Source organism: Capra hircus, chromosome 9 (assembly GCF_001704415.2).
Source record: "Capra hircus breed San Clemente chromosome 9, ASM170441v1, whole genome shotgun sequence".
Lineage (NCBI taxonomy): Eukaryota > Metazoa > Chordata > Mammalia > Artiodactyla > Bovidae > Capra > Capra hircus.
In genome coordinates this window covers 57983157-58004785 of record NC_030816.1, presented here as the reverse complement: position 1 = coordinate 58004785, position 21629 = coordinate 57983157, and the positions used below count along the sequence as shown (strand labels likewise).

General features: G+C 40.3%; 1 pseudogene; it reads left to right on the top strand.

Moving 5' to 3' along the window:
- Positions 10191–19953, top strand: LOC102170520 (annotated as a pseudogene).

Below are 21629 nucleotides of genomic sequence, written 5' to 3'. Positions count from 1 at the left end.
ATGTATATGTATGTAAACATTCCAAAATCATCAAAACTGTACACTCTTTTATCTCTTCATAAAATATAGAACATTTCAGATTTGTCAGTCGTGCTTGAGGAAGTTAGACATTATGCAATGGTTTTGTGGTGTGTTTTATAATGCATGCACAATCATATTTCACTTTCGGAAGTTGCAGTGTCGACTGGTAGTCAGCCTCTGAAGTTATACTCACTGGTGTGAGAAAGATATAAACAAGGATTTCCTCACAGATTCTAAGGGACAATTCTTCCCTGATTCACATTTAGAGTTGTCAGCTATACTAGAACTCATTAACTAATCTCAAAAATATACAAACAACTTCTGCAGCTCAATTCCAGAAAAATAAACGACCCAATCAAAAAATGGGCCAAAGAACTAAATAGACATTTCTCCAAAGAAGACATACGGATGGCTAACAAACACATGAAAAGATGCTCAACATCACTCATTATTAGAGAAATGCAAATCAAAACCACAATGAGGTACCACTTCACACCAGTCAGAATGGCTGCGATCCAAAAATCTGCAAGCAATAAATGCTGGAGAGGGTGTGGAGAAAAGGGAACCCTCCTACACTGTTGGTGGGAATGCAAACTAGTATAGCCACTATGGAGAACAGTGTGGAGATTCCTTAAAAAATTGCAAATAGAACTACCTTATGACCCAGCAATCCCACTTCTGGGCATACACACGGAGGAAACCAGAATTGAAAGAGACACATGTACCCCAATGTTCATCGCAGCACTGTTTATAATAGCTAGGACATGGAAACAACCTAGATGTCCATCAGCAGATGAATGGATAAGAAAGCTGTGGTACATATACACAATGGAGTATTACTCAGCCGTAAAAAAGAATTCATTTGAATCAGTTCTGATGAGATGGACGAAACTGGAGCCGATTATACAGAGTGAAGTAAGCCAGAAAGAAAAACACCAATACAGTATACTAACACATATATATGGAATTTAGGAAGATGGCAATGATGACCCTGTATGCAAGACAGGGAAAGAGACACAGATGTGTATAATGGACTTTTGGAATCAGAGGGAGGGAGAGGGTGGGATGATTTGGGAGAATGACATTCTAACATGTATACTATCATGTAAGAATTGAATCGCCAGTCTATGTCTGATGCAGGATACAGCATGCTTGAAGCTGGTGCACGGGGATGACCCAGAGGGATGTTGTGGGGAGGGAGGTGGGAGGGGGGTTCATGTTTGGGAACACATGTAAGAATTCAAGATTTTAAAATTTAAAAAAAAAAAATTCATGGAACATAAAAAAAAAAAAATGAAAAATAAAAGCGAAAGCAAAAATGAAAAACAAATAGCACCAGTCCCAAGGAAAACTAAGAGTACTTAACTGTAAAATTGTTTGCATTGCGATGTTTTAATCCATATCTCATCAGTGGTTTTCACATGCACATTTTATTTACCAAACAACTCAAGTATAGTTTAATTTGGCCTTGATTCAGGGAAATGCACCTGAAGGAGTAGCTCTTTAGAAAGAGCTCGTTTCTAAATAAAATGTGCATGTGAAAAAATAAAATGTGCATGTGGAAAAATAAAATGTGCATGCAAAAAAAAATTAAATTACTAAGAATAGAAAGAATGGACACCCAAAATGGATGTTTGTCTGTATTTGGGACATGATAGTTCTGTAGATCCTACTGTAGAAGATATGAATCTTTCATTGGCCAGACCATACTCCCAATATGACCATATGTGAATTCAGAGTTACGTGTCTTAGGGATGTATAGAACATATCGGTGAATTAGTGAGAGCACTGTCACTTGGACATGATGTAAAAGAAATTGCTTATAATTTACTCTTGCTGGAAGACATCTAGTATAAATATGCTTTTGACCCATGAAAATAAAAATAGGAAGTGTGTAGTTGGAGAGTAGATGTGTGCCTTACTAGTCGGTCATAACTCATGCCTCATGGCTAGGAACTTATTCATAAATTAAATATCTTATTAATGTAAAAGAAATCCAAATATACTAGAAAAAATAATAAAGGGATAGTACAAGACATTAAGTGAAAGAATATGTACCGTCTGCCCAGTTTATGGAGTAAGATGTTACAGAGTGGATACTTTTTGTATTTCCTTTCCAAATGCATTCTTCTCCTTTCGTTGTCTGTTTTTATTAAAGGAAGTCATTATCCTAAGATCATTTTTGATTGGACTTCTTGGTAGTTGATTACATTTGCATAAAAGTATCTGAGTACTGTTTTTCATCTTTTTAAACTTTGTATATATGGCATCAAATTACACATATTCTGCATATTTCTTATTTTTGCATAAGGAATTATGAGTTTAATCTATGCAAGTGAGCATCGGTTTACTTCATGCATTTTCACAGTGTCTGCTGTCCAGTTACATTAGTGTGCTAGTTACTCAGCTATTGTCTCAGCTCCAAACCCACCGCTGTAGTCCTCTTTGTGATGATGAGGTTGAGGGTAGGCAAACATATTTCTCCTTTGCCCCCGGGCTCCCTGTTAGGTTCTGCCAGTAGAATGCGCTAGAGGGACACCAGAGATTGGACAAGGAGTGGAGGAGCTTCGGTTTGCCCACTTGACAGTACAGTGTACCTGCGCCTGGCAGCAGTCGTTTGTTCCAGTGCCAGTTGGTTCTAGCTTTTAGTTCTGCTTTTTTTTTTTCCCATACCCAGAACTGATGTCATTGCCCTCCTTCAAAAATAACAGCAGCAACAAATATCTCCTTAAGAGATGAGTCCCAGCTCTGTTGGGGCCTTCCCTGAGGAGCTGGCTTATTACACCCACTGCAGAGCACCCCACCCTAGGGCTCTGAGCCTCAGCTCCACAGGGTTCCCTGGAAAGCTTCTAGCTCCTACACTCTCCTTTTCCTTTTGTTCATGGATGCCAGGAATGGTAGTTACTGCCTGTGTTACCCCAGTGTTCCTTTTTTGTCCTTCAGTCATAAAATACCTGTTTAATCAAATCCCTGCATCAAGTTATCTTAAAGTAACTGGTGCAGATTCTGTTTTCTTGGTTGCATCTTGTCTGATACAGCAGATAAGACAATATTCATTTGTTTTCTTTCCTGCTGATGAATATGGTGGGCATGGCAAACCTGCTGCCCTGAAATCTTGGGTAAGTTTGATAACGTGCATATGTGCTAAGTTGCTTTAGTCGTGTCCGACTCTTTGCGACCCCATAGACTGTAGCCCACCAGGCTCCTCTGTTCATGGGATTCTTCAGGCAAGAAAACTGGAGAAGGTTGCCATGCCCTCCTCCAGGGGATCTGCACAACCCAGGAATCGAATCCGAGTCTCTTTAAGTCTCCTGCACTGGCAGGTAGGTGGATTCTTAACTACTAATGCCACCTGGGATGATGTAGTAAAGAACAAAATGTGGAAGCAGTCAGTGGTGATACAGAGGTTGTCCCAGGCATGTTCTCATGGCCGCTCACCCAGACCTCGGTGAAAAAAATAGCGGGCCCATCCTCTGGCTACTTCTGAGCTGCCATGTTCTTCACTTACAGGAGGGTTACTGAAACTATAAACTTTGGGAGCCCCTCTGTGAGAACACAGGCTTTGTGGCCACATATCTTTGACTTTGAGTATACACTTTTTGGGACTTACGTGATTTCTCATAGACAAACTGAATCAAAAGGTTACGTCAGCTGACTCTGAATCATCAGTTTCAACAGTCTTTGTCCCTACATGTGTTTTTGTGGTTTTGCTTAGGTTTTTTATTTTGGGGATATAGACTTATTGGAGAAGGAAATGGCAACCCACTCCAGTACTCTTTTTTTTTTTTTTTTTTTTTTTTTTTAATGTTTATTTATTTATTTTTTTTCTTACATGCGTTCCCAAACATGAACCCCCCTCCCACCTCCCTCCCCACAACATCTCTCTGGGTCATCCCCATGCACCTGCCCCAAGCAAGCTGCACCCTACATCAGACATGGACTGGCGATTCAATTCTTACATGACAGTATACATGTTAGAATTCCCATTCTCCCAAATCGTCCCACCCTCTCCCTCTCCCTCTGAGTCCAAAAGTCCGTTATACACATCTGTGTCTTTTTTCCTGTCTTGCATACAGGGTCGTCATTGCCATCTTCCTAAATTCCATATATATGTGTTAGTATACTGTATTGGTGTTTTTCTTTCTGGCTTACTTCACTCTGTATAATTGGCTCCAGTTTCATCCATCTCATCAGAACTGATTCAAATGAATTCTTTTTAACGGCTGAGTAATACTCCATTGTGTATATGTACCACAGCTTTCTTATCCATTCATCTGCTGATGGACATCTAGGTTGTTTCCATGTCCTGGCTATTATAAACAGTGCTGCGATGAACATTGGGGTACATGTGTCTCTTTCAATTCTGGTTTCCTCCGTGTGTATGCCCAGAAGTGGGATTGCTGGGTCATAAGGTAGTTCTATTTGCAATTTTTTAAGGAATCTCCACACTGTTCTCCATAGTGGCTGTACTAGTTTGCATTCCCACCAACAGTGTAGGAGGGTTCCCTTTTCTCCACACCCTCTCCAGCATTTATTGCTTGCAGATTTTTGGATCGCAGCCATTCTGACTGGTGTGAAGTGGTACCTCATTGTGGTTTTGATTTGCATTTCTCTAATAATGAGTGATGTTGAGCATCTTTTCATGTGTTTGTTAGCCATCCGTATGTCTTCTTTGGAGAAATGTCTACATTATCCTCAATGGTGAAAAATTGAAAGCATTCCCCCTAAAGTCAGGAACAAGACAAGGGTGTCCACTTTCACCGCTACTATTCAACATAGTTCTGGAAGTTTTGGCCACAGCAATCAGAGCAGAAAAAGAAATAAAAGGAATCCAAATTGGAAAAGAAGAAGTAAAACTCTCACTGTTTGCAGATGACATGATCCTCTACATGGAAAACCCTAAAGACTCCACCAGAAAATTACTAGACCTAATCAATGAATATAGTAAAGTTGCAGGATATAAAATCAACACACAGAAATCCCTTGCATTCCTATACACGAATAATGAGAAAGTAGAAAAAGAAATTAAGGAAACAATTCCATTCACCATTGCAACGAAAAGAATAAAATACTTAGGAATATATCTACCTAAAGAAACTAAAGACCTATATATAGAAAACTATAAAACACTGATGAAAGAAATCAAAGAGGACACTAATAGATGGAGAAATATACCATGTTCATGGATCGGAAGAATCAATATAGTGAAAATGAGTATACTACCCAAAGCAATTTACAAATTTAATGCAATCCCTGTCAAGCTACCAGCCACATTTTTCACAGAACTAGAACAAATAATTTCAAGATTTGTATGGAAACACAAAAAACCTCGAATAGCCAAAGCAATCTTGAGAAAGAAGAATGGAACTGGAGGAATCAACTTGCCTGACTTCAGGCTCTACTACAAAGCCACAGTCATCAAGACAGTATGGTACTGGCACAAAGACAGACATATAGATCAATGGAACAAAATAGAAAGCCCAGAGATAAATCCACACACATATGGACACCTTATCTTTGACAAAGGAGGCAAGAATATACAATGGAGTAAAGACAATCTCTTTAACAAGTGGTGCTGGGAAAACTGGTCAACCACTTGTAAAAGAATGAAACTAGATCACTTTCTAACACCGTACACAAAAATAAACTCAAAATGGATTAAAGATCTAAATGTAAGATCAGAAACTATAAAACTCCTAGAGGAGAACATAGGCAAAACACTCTCAGACATAAATCACAGCAGGATCCTCTATGATCCACCTCCCAGAATTCTGGAAATAAAAGCAAAAATAAACAAATGGGATCTAATTAAAATTAAAAGCTTCTGTACAACAAAGGAAAATATAAGCAAGGTGAAAAGACAGCCTTCTGAATGGGAGAAAATAATAGCAAATGAAACAACTGACAAACAACTAATCTCAAAAATATACAAGCAACTTCTGCAGCTCAATTCCAGAAAAATAAACGACCCAATCAAAAAATGGGCCAAAGAACTAAATAGACATTTCTCCAGTACTCTTGCCTAGAAAATTTCATGGATGGAGGAGCCTGGTGGGCTACAGTCCATGGGGTCACAAAGAGTCGGACATGATTGAGCGACTTCACGACTTCATGATACTTATCATTAATATTACTTCACATTATAAATAAAGGTTCTCTGATCTTTCTTGGGGATGTCTCCCTGTGCCCTTTAAGAAGTCCAACAATGTTTTTTTAGATTCCTACAGCTGACTGGGAAGATCCTGTGCTGGATGGTAATGAGGAATAAAACAAAAGCTACTTTTCCAAGAATCAATCGAGAAGAGGAGACAGACATCACTTTCATCACTCATCATAATAATCAAATATTGAGCAAGTGGAATATGCCTCACACCTCACTGTGTCATGCATTCAAGCATCTTATTTAACACATATGATGAAAGGTACAGAATGTAATGATGGATTAATTTTGCCTTGGGAGACAAGAGAGTTGTCAGCTACCAGCTCGGTAAGTCAATCATGACATTGTAGGCAGAGTTAGCCATGCCAGCAGAGACGAGGAAGAATGGCATGCTGCAAGCAGAGACCAATATATTGAGGCAGGGGAGGGTAAAAGGAGGAAGAATAAGGAGACATAATGAAAACATATGAGGCCAGAAAGGTAGGCAAGGATCAGATCATTGAAGAACAAATGAAGTCTGGACTTTATCCTGAAGCTAAAAGACCCATCAAAGGATTTTAGAGTATCGTGATGAACTAAATAGTTTTAAAAATTACTTTGCACTTTTATATATAGAATGGATAAGCAACAAAGTCCTACTGTAAAGCACAGACAACTATATTCAGTATCCTATAATAAAGCCTAATGGAAAAGAATGTACATATGTATGTAACTGAATCACTTTGCAGTACAGCAGTAATTAACACAACATTGTAAATCAACTATACTTCAATAAAAAATTACTTTGATAGTGGTTTGGAGGATGGAAAAGAAGGGAAAACAAGGAGATTGTGGGGGAAGAAAGTGTTCTAAGAACGAGGTAGCCAACATGGCAATGAAGCTGGGAATGAGAACTGACCAACTGATTTAGTAAGTCAAGTCAGTCAAGTCACTTCAGTCATGTTCGACTCTGTGAGACCCCATAGACGGCAGCCCACCAGGCTCCCCTGTCCCTGGGATTCTCCAGGCAAGAACACTGGAGTGGGTTGCCATTTCCTTCACCAGTGCATGAGAGTGAAAAGTGAAAGTGAAGTCGCTCAGTCGTGTCCGACTCTTAGCGACCCCACGGACTGCAGCCTACCAGACTCCTCCATCCATAGGATTTTCCAGGCAAGAGTACTGGAGTGGGTTGCCATTGCCTTCTCCAGATTTAGTAAAGGAGAGGTCAATGGTAACCTTGACAAGGTGATTAAGTCAGAGGCAAAATCCTGATGGGAAGGAAGGAATTAAGAGAGAGAATACAATCATGTGGAAAATTTTCTCATACAATGGAGCCAAAAAAGGAAGCAGGAACTGGAAGGTGATGTCAGATCAAGAGAGGGTTTTTTTTTTTTTTTTTTTTTTTTTTTAGGGTAGGGGATACAACAAGATAATTAACCCAATAGACAAAAAAAAAAAAAAAAAAATTGATGATGGGGACGAAGAGAGAATTTCCAAAGCACTGTCTTTGGGATCTAGTGGACAAAGATAAGGAATGGACTTAGAGAAGAGCATTCGCAGTCATTGATAGTGAGAGGATAGGAGACAGAATTGATAGGTATGGATGCTGGCAAGTGGACTGATGCTTTGTAGGAGCTTGTGGAAGTCTATTCAGCTGGATAAACAATCCTGGAGTTCAGGAAAGAAGTTTGAGCTAAAGATAGAGGCAGTAGTTAACAGTTCATGGAGGGAAGTTAAAGGTATGACGTAGAAAAGGATCTGCTGTAGGGGCTAAATGATAGAATAAGGAATGGAAGCTGACACTGTGGCTATTGACCATCAGTGCATTCAGAGTTCAGAGAAGTGAACAACGACAAAGGCAAGAGGTGAGAAATTTGAGTTGGAGGGGCACGAGTTAGTGAGGAATCAATCCAGGATCAGAGTGGTAGTATATGTATTAAAATGTAAAAAGAAGAGTGGTCTTGGCTAAGACCAGGAAAGATAAAGTGGGACAGAGTGGGAGAAGGCTCTAACTCTCTGCCTTGACTTGATACACACATGGGAAGAATTTTACTTAATTAAGAGCAGGTTTTGTAGTGGATATTGGAACTAAAGACCTGGGGAGACCCAGTGAACTCTCAGAGACATTATTCCAGGGGTCCTTCTCTACTTTAAAATTTTGTGACTTACATATTTATTAATAAAAGCATAATTATATTTATTTTAATACAGAACTTTAGATGCTAAATACCTAATGCCATAATAATTTTGAACTGTCATTCAAGTTAGGTACTTGAATATTTAAGTTCAAACCTTGTTTAAACAACTTGTATCCATAATCACTTCCTACTCCTCATATACATATGAGGCAAGACATTATTAATCATACTTGGTAACAAACTATCTGAAACATGATTCTATTGATTTCAAAATAATAAAAAGTTGGTACACTTCCTGGAATTAGGGAGTGTGAAGGGAAATTTCTTTGTTTCTTTTTGATTCTATTCAGAAAGTCAGGTCAAGCGAAGCAACAGGTACAATTTCAACTTGACATGAAAATAAGTTCCTTCTCATTATAAAGCAATTCATCTATCTTATGTAATTCTAATACTGTCCTCGATTATTTTTTTCTGAAATGAATTTGCACCTGATTGATATTATTATTTCAGGACATAAAGTCACATGGAAACTCAGTAGGGGACCTGGGAAAATGAAGGCATATTCTGATAATGAAAAAAGGATTTTCCAATTTAAGGGTTTACAATTGTAGAACTGGAGCAATCAAAGAAACAAAAAAGGCACAAATATCTAAAACTTGCCAGTTTCCCTACATCAGATGAAGCATAAGGAAAAAACCTCTTGAAGATTAGATTTTGAGTCATGTATAAGTACACAGGGAAGAGGGCCTCCTTGAAAAGTGAGCAAATCCTATAAAGATGAATAAATTGTATGCCCCCAAAGCCTAGCTCTTTGGTTTCTGCACATAAACTTTACAGCATTGGCTGGGTTCCAGAGAGGCCCAGAGACTCAGCCAGCTGGGCACTCATCATCACTGACCATATTGTCATCTATGTTTTACACAGTGTTCAGGTAAAGTTCCAATATTTCAGACTATTAGGCAGGCTTTCCAAGAGAAACTGGCAACTGTGGTTTCTGCCGATAGCTTCTTATAGTGCAAACATTTAGGGCCACTGGTCATAAACATTGACTTCAGTCATTAGTATGTATGCAAATGTTCTCTCCTGTTAGCTTGGGAGCTCTATTAAAACTGAGGCTTGCCTTAGACTCTGTTTTGTGTCTGTCACAGCTAACTATGGCACCCCACTCCAGTACTCTTGCCTGGAAAACCTCATGAATGGAGGAACCTGGTAGGCTGCAGTCCATGGTGTTGCTAAGAGTCTAACACGACTGAGCGACTTCACTTTCACTTTTCACTTTCATGCATTGGAGGAGGAAATGGCAACCCACTCCAGTGTTCTTACCTGGAGAATCCTAGGGACAGGAGAGCCCGGGGGGGCTGCCATCTACTGGGTCGCACAGAGTCGGACACGACTGAAGTGACTTAGCAGCAGCAGCAGCAGCTAACTATGTAAGTTTTCACGAATCGTTGCTATGATAGTTCCTACTACAATGATTCCACATTGGTCCTATTAATGGAAATATTGAGCCATTTAATAAAATATTTTGATTGAAAATATTGAAATAGTTTAATAAAATATTTTATTCAAAGAAAAGAGTTCATCCCCAAATGTGTTTTGGAAGGGGGTGGACTCATCTGCTTGGCTCATTACTTCCAATTTTAGATTTGGGTGGATCTCTTAACAGTGCCAACAGTAGTATCATGTGCTAGAGTCAATCCAATTATGTACTTCTTGCACAATATCCTTTCTCAATACTGTGTTGTATAATCTATTCCTGAGATAGTATAAATAGTGGTAGCAGATAGGCAGGTCTTTAACATAAAAGCTCTTCCAGTGATACAAAGTACAACAATCTGAGTTTAACAAAGTGCACTAAATTTTATCTATGATTATATCATATTTTCTAAAATATGTGGTCATTTTGGTGCTTGGTTGGTGCACTGGATACTTTTCTTGCTGCAGTGTTTAAGCATGCTGTTATATTACCCAAACAGAACAGAAACACCTGTGCTAAAAGAAGAAGCTTTGCTCCTGATGAACAAGAATATAGATGTTTCAGAGAAAGCACTTAAACTGGCAGCCAGGCAGGTATTGCCCCTGATACACTGGCTGGGATATTGGAAAGAAAATCTGAAACTTCACAAGAATGTGAGTGTTTCGAATTCAGTAGAAATTTTTTTGCTCCTACTTGTTTTGAGCAGGGCGCACAAATCATTGCGACCCCAGAAGATGGAATTTACGGCTAGGTCTTCAAAAGGGAGACCTTTTGTCCCTATCTGGAGGATATCCCAGATCCTGAAATAAACTGGGTTCCATGTAGAGACCCCAGAGGTAAAGTCATTACCTTTTGATCTTTAAACCATAAGTTGTGATATTGTAACGTAGCAAATTTAGTAAGCTTGACTAGTATTGTTGCTGACAGTCTGTGGCATTGGACTTTGACTTCTCTAATTCTTTGTATTGTGCACCATCTGGCATGTCTCCTGTTTGGTAAATGATTTGTGATGATGTCTGGCTGGTTATTTATGGATGAATAATATGTGTACACACAAGTTTTATAATAGATGCGATTAAGTGGTTTCAACAAAGTGAGAAAGTTGTGAAATCTAGGACTTAGGTTCTCACCTGTAAGTAAGGGTTCACCCATGCATACCTGCCTCCTTTGCAGGAATGGTAAAAAGATGAATGTATTTATGTTCCAAAGGGCTTTGATATCGGCATGCAATGGCATCGGTATGGTGAGTGGAAATTGCACAGGACTTGAATACGAGGTGTTTTTTTCTGAGACTATATCCTACCACCTCTTGGCTGAGTGATGTGGGACAGAAAACCTAAACTCCTGAAGTAAAATAGAGATAATATAATTTTCTTTCCTACTTCACTTTACAGAGTAGTTGTATGTGTAAGGAATATCCTGGTGGTCCAATGATTAGGACTCTGAGCTTTCACTACTGAGGGCCTGATTGGCCCTCTGGGGCCCTCCCCTCACTGACTGGGGAACTAAGATTCCATAAGCCATGCAGCATGGCCAAATCCCACCCCTGACCTCACCCCACCCCCACAAAATGAATGCAAAGTGAAATAATAGAATCTATACAGTATGGTGCCCTCTTGAGTGTTAATTATTACTTTTTTTAAAAAAATTGCTTTTTTTTAAACAGGAGCTGGATCTGAAATTTTGCTTTCTTGTCCTTCAAGAAAGTGTAGCAATTGTTTATAGCTGTAGTTTAAGCATAACTTTCTGAAAGAAAATCTGCATAAAATATAAGAAAGATTATGAAATCATTTTAGTTGTACTTACTCTTTAAAATAGATCATACATGATGGCAAAATCAATGCATTAAAAAGTTATTTAATGTGCTTTTTTAAAAATTTACAGGCATCTGCTTAAAGCTATTATCAAGTGCACAAACAGAAAAACCTCTTTAATAATTCTGACCATTTGAAATTAATTGAAAAGTCAAGTCCAATGTTGCAACATAAGAGTTCTTACATGTGAGTCAAGTCTCACCCTGGGATTGTCACCTTTGGAAAAATATTCTCAAAATGTTGCACAGTCTGTGTTTACAGTAACCACATAATTATGACTCAATGTTTGCTTGCTTATGGGGATTTTCCCAGAGCAAGAAGGATTCATTATTTGCAATAACTCAAGAGGCTTAGACTGAAATACACTCTGTTTTCCTGGGCTGACAAAACGGACTTTCCTAGGGGAAAGATGTCCTAAAGCTTGATTAATTTAGTCTCTGATGAAGTATTTTAAATGGGGAAAGTAGGTGACAGATGAAACTTTAATATTATTGAGTCTTTCAGACATGCAAATGGCAAGCTTTCAGCTCTGTGTTGTAGAAAGGAAAAATCTAGTATTTAAGAAAATGCTAATATTGGTAAAGAAAGCCACCATTTCTTTCCTAGTCACACTCACCTCTAAAAGGATAATTGAAGTCCATATAGTCATCCTTGTGTATTTAAATACTATCATTTAGAATACTGACACATCTCATGCTTCCTGGAGCTTTCCCCATGGGGAACTAATAGGAAATATTAAACTGCCCTAATTATCTAACCAGAAAAAGAAAACCAAAATAAAATATATAATAGTTTTATTAAGGCCTTCCTTAATGAATATGCACATTGACAGTATTACTCTGTTTTTCCTGAAGGCAAGAGAAAAGAAATGGTCTGAAATAATAGTCATAAATCTGTCCTTTCTATTCAGATTAGTTCAACATCAATTGTAGGGGGACTGAGAAACCATGGAGAGTCTGAATGGCCTCTACAAGCAATCAAGTCATCAGTGTCTGTGGGCAGTCTTCTTGTTGTTACAAAGTCCATAATGGCCATTATTTATTTATTGAGCACCTACTTGGTTCCTGAATCTGCACTTGGTACACTAAGCACATTGTCTCATTCAGTTTAAGTAGCAGGTATAACTATTCCCCTTTTATTTACTTATTCATTTTTTTAAAAAATATACATTTATTTTTATTATTTTTATTTATTTGGCTGTGCCAGGTCTTACTTGCAGCACACATGATCTGCAGTCTTCGTTGCAGCATGCGGGATCTTCAGTTGGGATATGTGGGATCTAGTCCCCTGCCCAGGGATTGAACCCCTGGGCGCCTGCATCAGTAGCACAAAATCTTAGCCACTACACCACCAGGGAAGTATCTCCCACTTTAAATATGAAGAAAAGAAGGGGGCTTAAGGTCTCACAATTGGTAATTAGCCTCACTGGAATTCAGACACAGCCATTTCCACTGAGTCATGCTAACAGAATGGACTTTGAGCGTCCGGAAGCATCGTCTTCTACTTGAAATCTCCATAACTAGTAAATCCACTTCTTAGCGCATTCTAGTTGCAGAAATTTGGATCTTATTTTCCACTGAAATCTCTCATAACTTCCTTTGGTGTCCATACTGCCTCTATAGCATGTTCAAATATGTGACTCATCTTCAGATTAGAGTCTTTTAATTATCTGAAGCCAGCTGTAGTCTTACCTATTTACTCACCTCAACCCCTTTTTACTTCTAGGATAAACATCCCCAATCTGGAAGGTCTGGGCATTACTTTGAAAAGCAATTTCATAGTGTGCATTTATCCCAGGGTTTCACACAAGGGCCCTCTAAGGTAGAAGGGAAGCTATTATGCTACCTTGACATGTAAGGACACAGACAAAAGGTGAAATCTTTTTTTCCTTTTCTTTTCCTTTCCTTTAAAAAATATTTCTAGTACCTAAAGCTGCATTTCTGGAGGATGATCGGCCTGGGACCTACTATTTACTGCCTCCTAGTACGAACAGGCTTGCATTATGGAAAAGATTCTCTCCATTAGAAAAGCCCTTCATTTGTCTCCCTGGGAGAACCTCATAAGAAAATATGTTGCATCTCTTCTTTCTCCTCTTCCTGTTCTACCCATTCTGTGCTTTGGTCTTGCACTGCTTGTTGTGAATCTGGCAACTAGAATAGGTTAGTTTTCATAAAGAAGAAGATTGTATTGCATGTGTGTGCTCAGTTGATCAGTCCTTTCTGACTCTTTGCAACCCCACGGACTGTAGCCTGCCAGCCTCCTCAGTCCATGGGATTCTCCAGGCAAGAATACTGGAGTGGATTGCCATTTCCTACTCCAGGGGACTGGTTCCAAATAGGAAAAGGAGTATGTCAAGGCTGTATATTGTCACCCTGCTTATTTAACTTCTCTGCAGAGTACATCATGAGAAACGCTGGGCTGGAAGAAGCACAGGCTGGAATCAAGATTGCCAGGAGAAATATCAATCACCTCAGCTATGCAGATGGCACCACCCTTATGGCAGAAAGTGAAGAGAAACTAAAAAGCCTCTTGATGAAAGTGAAAGAGGAGAGTGAAAACGTTGGCTTAAAGCTCAACATTCAGAAAACGAAGATCATGGCATCTGGTCCCATCACTTCATGGGAAATAGATGGGGAAACAGTGGAAACACTGTCAGACTTTATTTTGGGGGCTCCAAAATCACTGCAGATGGTGACTGCAGCCATGAAATTAAAAGACGCTTACTCCTTGGAAGGAAAGTTATGAGCAACCTAGATAGCATATTGAAAAGCAGAGACATTACTTTGCCTACTAAGGTCCGTCTAGCAAGGCTATGGTTTTTCCAGTGGTCACGTATGGATGTGAGAGTTGGACTGTGAAGAAGGCTGAGCACCGAAGAATTGATGCTTTTGAACTGTGGTGTTTGAGAAGACTCTTGAGAGTCCCTTGGACTGCAAGGAGATCCAACCAGTCCATTCTAACGGAGATCAGTCCTGGCTGTTCATTGGAAAGACTGATGCTAAAGCTGCAACTCCTGTACTTTGGCCACCTCATGCGAAGAGTTAACTTATTGGAAAAGACTCTGATGCTGGGCGGGACTGGGGGCAGGAGGAGAAGGGGACGACAGAGGATGAGATGGCTGGATGGCATCACCGACTCGATGGACACAAGTTTGAGTTAACTCTGGGAGTTGGTGATGGACAGGGAGGTCTGGCGTGGTGCAATTCATGGAGTTGCAAAGAGCCAGACAAGACTGAGCAACTGGAATGAACTGAACTGAACTCCAGGGGATATTCTGGATCCAGGGATCCAAGCTGTGTCTCCTCCATTGCAGGCAGATGCTTTATCACTGAGCCATCTGCGAAGCCATTGTATTGCATATAAGCTTTTAAATCTTTGCTGTTGATTCTTAACCTAGAATCGTTGTGTGTTATAATGACAGGCAAATAAAGTATCAGTTTGGATGTTCAAAAATCGCTAACACAGTGTAAGTTTAAGGCAATATCTATGGAATTAGGCTTGGCCGTACCTCTGTGCAAAAAAGACTCAGCTGTCTGGCCAAGGACAATTTCATCTACATTGTGGCAAATATCGGGGACAAGAATCTGTGTAATGCCAGTGATCCTCAGTGTCCCCCTGATGGTCATTACCAAGACAACACTGATGTGGTGTTTAATTCTGAGGGCAGGCTTATGGCCCACTATCATAAGGTGAGAATTACTTGTGCCTTACCTGATCTTGACTTATTTTTGTTTGTGATATCTATGTAGACTTGTTTGTTGAATGTTGGTGAGGGGACTGTTATAAACACATTCCTTAATTATTACATTTAGTTGAAAAGGGGACTTAACTACTTTGACTTTTATTTAAGGGTTCTGAATTTGAATTAGTCATAAAAAAGAATCTGGCAGAATATTAAAGCAGATGTGCTAATAGCCTCATAGGATTTTAATATTCTCTGAGAAAGAAGGAGAAATTCTGTTTCATCACATGATTTAATACTAGAGTAAGTTTTTTGACCCAATTTGTTAGCGTTTGGTATTAAGCTTTAGTCATTCATTCCATTAAGATCTTTTTTTTGATTGAAGTGATAGAAAACCCCCCAAGTGAAATTGATTTGAAACAGTAACAACAAAAGCAATGGAATGCCCTTGCTCAGGTACCTGAGAAAATATAAATCATAGAAAGGATAGGTCTAGTTTCTGACATGGCCTGTTTCTTAACACCTGGAAGATGTCAGCCATCCCCACAGCTCTCTCTCTCTCTTTTTTATGGTGTGTTTTTTTATCCTCTGAGGCCATGCCATGCTGCCTGCAGGATCTTACTTCTCTGACTAGGGATCGAAACTATGTCCCTTGCATTGGGAGTGTGGACCACTGGACCACCAGGGAAAGTCACCCTCTAGCTCTCAGTTCCTTGTAAAAAAGTTCCAAATTTTTCTCAGCTGACTATCCTTTCAGAAGCCACATGGCTGCTGGTTACAAAGCGCATATCCTAATAGTGACAAAATCCAGAGGAAGACTGAATTTCTCTTTCCTAGAAACCCCACAAAAACCTCATTATTCCTTCAGTCCGCCTAGGGGCCACATGCCTCACTTGAGTCGATCTCCTGGGAATGAAGGATGGGCTGCCACCTGAGCAGAGGACAGAAGAGTTTGGGAACCTCAGTGGTGGGGGTGGGATGGGGTGTGTGCATATCTGAGCACATACGCACACATCAGGCCAAATAGAAACCTGAGCAGAGCACAAGGCTGCACTCTTGAGCCCAGGGTAGACGGAGTTTGGGAGCAATAATCAAGCTGGAGAAAATTTTCTAATGGCTTACTAATTAACAAGGTTTAGCTATTACATTGTCTAAGTTCCAGTTTATTTCACCTCACTTATATAAACCTAGCCATACCATGGAGAGACATGACAAAGTTCAGTTTATTAACACATGTTAAACTTCACATGGGCGGTGATATTAGTACTTAAAGAATTGAGTGGAAAACCATCAGAAATTTGTGAGGTTCGAAATTTCAAGTGACTTTAAGACAAATATTCATCTTTTAAATATCATTTGTAGATATGATCTCATTGGTTGATTCATTGGTTGTGAGAAAAATGAAGTGTTTCGCGGGTTTTTTGATGGTCGGACCAGTGAGGGGTGGGGTAAGACAGGGGCGGGATTGATGGAGGCGGGGTCGAGAGGGAGTGAGATCTCCCAGGGGCGGGGCTGTGGGAGGAGCGAGACCTTCACTAGCAAGGAAGATTGGGGTTGTGGCCTTAGAGGTCATGGGCGGCTCTCAGAATGATGCCTGACAGTGTTGTCTATGGACCCGGGATATCGATCGAGTCCAGGGGACAAGCTGAAGGGCCTGTAAGAAAACTCACAAGACAGTGGAACACTGGGTATAATTTACACTAATTTATGTGTAATGGTTTTAAATATGCACACTAAAATACATGCAAGAAAAGATTTTGCAAATATTAATCACTTTTATTTGCCAGTTTTCTTACAAATCTTCCCCTTCTTTGCTTTTCATTAACAGTTCAATCTTTTTGCACTTGAAGTTCACTTTGATTTTCCCGAGGATTCAGAACATGTGACTCTCAACATTCCCTTTGGGACGTTGGGCATTTTCACTTGTTTTGACATTTTCTCTCATGACCCGGCTGCGGTGGTGGAAGAGTTTCAGCTTGACAGCATCCTCTACCCAAGGCCTGTACAGTACACTGCCCCTCCTCTCAGTGTGGGCCCTTCCATTCTCCCTTCCATTCAGCATGGTCCCAAGCCCTGAGAGTCAACCTGCTTTCTGCCAGCACCCACAACATCAGGTGCACATGACCGGTACCTCCCCTCCAGTCCTGCCCCAGAGGGCAACCACTGTCTTGGGACAGCTTCATTTTCAAGCCATGCATTTCTTTAATGATTCTTTTTTCCCCCCTAAATTAATTAATTAAATATTTATTTATTTTTGATTGCCCTGGGTCTTCCTTGCTGTGAGGAGGCTTTCTCTAGTTGCCGCAAGAAGGGGTTACTCTTCCTTGGGGTGTGCAAGCTTCTCACTGCAGTGGCTTCTCTTGTTGTGGGCCGTGTGGGCTTCAGTAGTTGTGGGGCATGTGTTTAGTTGCTCTGAGGCATGTGGAACCTTCCCAGACCAGGGATCAAACCCGTGTCCCCTGCTCTGGCAGGTGGATTCTTACCCACTGTACCACCAGAAAAGTTCTTTAATGATTCTTTTATTAACTTTAATGTCACAGAATTAATAAGACTATGGGTTTCTATACCAACATTATTTAAAGAACGTTAGTCCTGGGAATAAAGAAAGAAGCAAAGAGTATATTGTCAGTTTTACACGAGGGGAAATTGGAGTTAGACAGAATTCAAGTCACATAGAAAAAGCAAAGGCAGAGGTAAAGAAAGCTGCAGCCACCATCCATTAGTAATATTGAAATAAATCTTGCTGTTGGGGTGATAAAATCACTTTAGACTTAGTCAGGTTTTTAGAGTTTATCCTTTAAAAATCCATGTTTAAGGGAAGGCTCCTCTCTCTATTTTGTTGTTTGTTGATTCAGGTGAAGAATCTCAAATACAAATAAATTAGATAGGTTAGTGGGTACTTAAAATTGCTCTTCATGTCTGAGAAACTTTTTGGTTTGTTGTCAAGTTGGCTAAAGAAAGGGAAGCTTAAGCTAAAAAATTTTAAAAAGTCATCCAAGCCAAATGACAGTTTCAGTGCAGGCAGACTCTTATGGAGGACACAGATTCAAACTGAACTCTGCTGCTGCTGCTGCTGCTAAGTCACTTCAGTCGTGTCCAACTCTGTGTGACCCCATAGACGGAAGCCCACCAGGCTCCCCCATCCCTGGGATTCTCCAGGCAAGAACACTGGAGTGGGTTACCATTTATTTCTCCAATGCATGAAAGTGAAAAGTGAAAATGAGGTCACTCAGCCGGGTCCAACTCTTCGCAACCCCACAGACTGCAGCCCACCAGGCTCCTCCATCCATGGGATTTTCCAGGCAAGAGTACTGGAGTGGGGTGCCATAGCCAAATTGAACTCAGGTCAGTGTAATAGGTATTTCCTTCCTTATCTTGAAAATGCTTATGCTTTCATAACTTCCTATTTCATTTCTTACGAAATGATTCTATTAGTTTGTGACCATGCAAAATTTGAAACCAGTATTCGTGTTTCTTCATGTAATTCATGAAGAAACATTTCCATGATTTCCAACCACTTCTCTTTTCTTTTCCTACCTAGGTATGCACGTTACTGAAATGTCAAACCCCTTACCTGAAAACTTGTGGTGAGCCTATGGGGTCAGCTTTTACCAAGTTTGAAGATTCCCTCAATGGCACATTTGGAACAAGTTACGTTTTCCCACAGATTGTTCTCAGTGGGAGTCAGCTTGCCCCTGAAAGACACTGTGAGGTAGAGGATTTTCAGGAGGATAAATTCCTTTGAACAGATGGTTCACCTAATATCAACAACTTATACAAAGACACTATGATATGAAGACAAGTTGTAGTTCTAGACTGTCTTTAGGTTGTGATGGAGAATTTGGGGTTTTATTTTCTTACATAAATGTGATTTTTGAGAATCAAAGGAACAGATTATGGAGGAATTAAAATTAAAATATTGATTGCCAATGATAGCCAGCAGCTAATGTTTTCTTTATTTGCATAGATCTCCAGGGCAGTAGATTTATTTACTGCATGTTCATCCAAAGTCCTTCTGATATTACTACATACGTAGATCTGAAACAGGGAGCTTCTGATTCCGAAGTCTGTGGGCTTTTGACTACTTCATGCTGCTTTTAGAGTGACATTGTCAGAGAAGGCCTGTGGGCTGGAAACCAAATCTGCACTGAAGTTAATCCTTTGCTTTCTTTGATTAGGTTTCAAGAGACGGATGTCTGCAGAGCCAAGGTGGAGCCCCTTTGCCTATCTTGGTTCTAGCCCTTTATGGAAAAGTGTTTAAGAGGGGTCCTCCATGCTTAGGGCGCCCAGGTAACTACAGTGATCCCCATTCACTGCCATCCTTTTAGGATTAGCCTGGCAAAGGTGGGGGGAGGATGGTAAAGAGAGAGCCCAGCTTGTAGTATCTGTTTAGAATACTAAACAGTGCATCTTCTTAAGTTGCACTTACGTGGGGGGGGAGGGTTGATAGAAGTTTTTAATCACAAAGTCACAGGACTTTTTTCTTTTGTAACTGAGCTAAAAAGGGCTGCTTTCTGGTGGGGGCAGATGAAGGCTCACAGGAGCTCTTTCTCTCAGAGGGGACAAGTACCCTACCCTGATTTCCTTCTTTTGAGAAGCGTATGAAGCAACAGTTGCGGTCGACTGAAATGCTACTGGAATTTGAAAACTTGACTTTTTCTTCTTTCCTTCCTTTTTTTTTTAAAAAAAAAAACTACTTGCCCCTCTTTGGGAAGCTGTGTGCCAAAGAACCAGTGTCATAACGCCCCTCCTCCCTCCTGCTGAGCTGACGTTGCATTGTTGCATATCCCAGCTACTCTGTGGGTTTCGTGAAGCTGTGTGTGAAGTCTCTACCTCATTGTAGTATATGCAGGCAAGACTGCACTCTCCTACAGGTGTGTGGAGTAAGCTGTGGTGTAGTTGTTTGACACATAATAAACACGTTGCAGCAGAAAAAAAAAAAAAAAAAAAAAAGAAAAAGATGCACTGTTTAGAAGATGTGCCATGACTGCTGAAACAGCCAACTTAAGCTGATTTAAAAAGAAATGGATGCGAGCACACACTTTACATCCTCACTCTGGGAGCTGCAGGCATCTTCTGTGTGGGTGCGCTAATGGGTCACTGTGTCCATGTATGCTGCAACAGTATCTATGGGAGGAGAGCCACAAAGAGTCCCTGTGTGGTCACTGCTCTAACGTGTGCAAGCACTGTATCTCTCATTTGTAAATGCACAGGGTTAGTGTGGAGAATGTGGAGGGTGTTTGGTCCTAGTCAGTTAAGACACAGAAAGTTAAAAACAACGGTATCTTTTAAAGAACTTTTTAACAAATTGAAATTGTTCCATTATCTCCTTATTCTACTTTTATGGAATATTTGTATGGAAGTTAGATACTTATGAATGGAAATTTTAAAAGAGATAAATGAATAAATGATCTACTTCAGAACATGCACTGTTTCCTTCTGAAATTATTCTCTTAGAATGTACCCAATCCTGGTTAAACCCTCTCATCCTCTGGAATTTGTTGCAGCCTGTGCTAGACAGGATCTTCCCTAGAAAAGGCCACCCTGTCACCTTTTCCCCAGTTACTTTTGGTCCCTTGACCCTGGCATCCTGAGTCCTTTTCCTTGTTGGTTACTTATTAACTCTGGGAAGAGGCACACGTATGTGAGAGAAGAGGAGCTCTCTAGGATGAGTGGGAGAGGCTGAGGATCACTCCAAGTTTGGGGACACATTTCCCCTCCCCTAGAAGATATGACAACCACTTTTCTAGATTTTTCCCAAGTGTTTATTTTCACTTGATTTAATTCAATCCAGTTCCAGGAAGCTGGAGACATTCTAGGCAGCAGAAAATGCCTTTGGCCTCTCTGTTTCCATCATACCTGGAGTCTCTCTCCAGGGGCTAGGATGGAACTTGTACTCTGGACTCCTCTGTCTGTGCAGGATGTGGGCTTCTTTCCCCTGATGGCCTTGTGTTGGTTCTTTCCAGGTTCTCTCTCTTCTAGACAGTTGTTTGGAGCTTGCATTAGTATCTAGTGGCCCCAGCTTCCTCACCACCCCTCACCCCTTGCATCTTATATCACCAACCTCTGCCCCTTTTCTAGTCCCAGGAACTGCAGAGTCACTGCATCCCATGGGTGTTCTCAGCTCTTACGGTGACTAAACAACCTAGTGTCCCTCTTTTTATATTCCATGTTGTTTGGGCCTTTAGCTTTTAACACCCCCATGTCTTTTATTTCTTCGAGCTCTATTTTTGTCTCTCCCCCTTCTCCTCCCTAATTCTCATTTTATTTACCATGACTCATTAATGAGGACCTTGTTAGACTCAGCCTTCACTGCTGTGTCTTCCTTATTGAAATTCTTACTTTGGAAAGTGAAGCC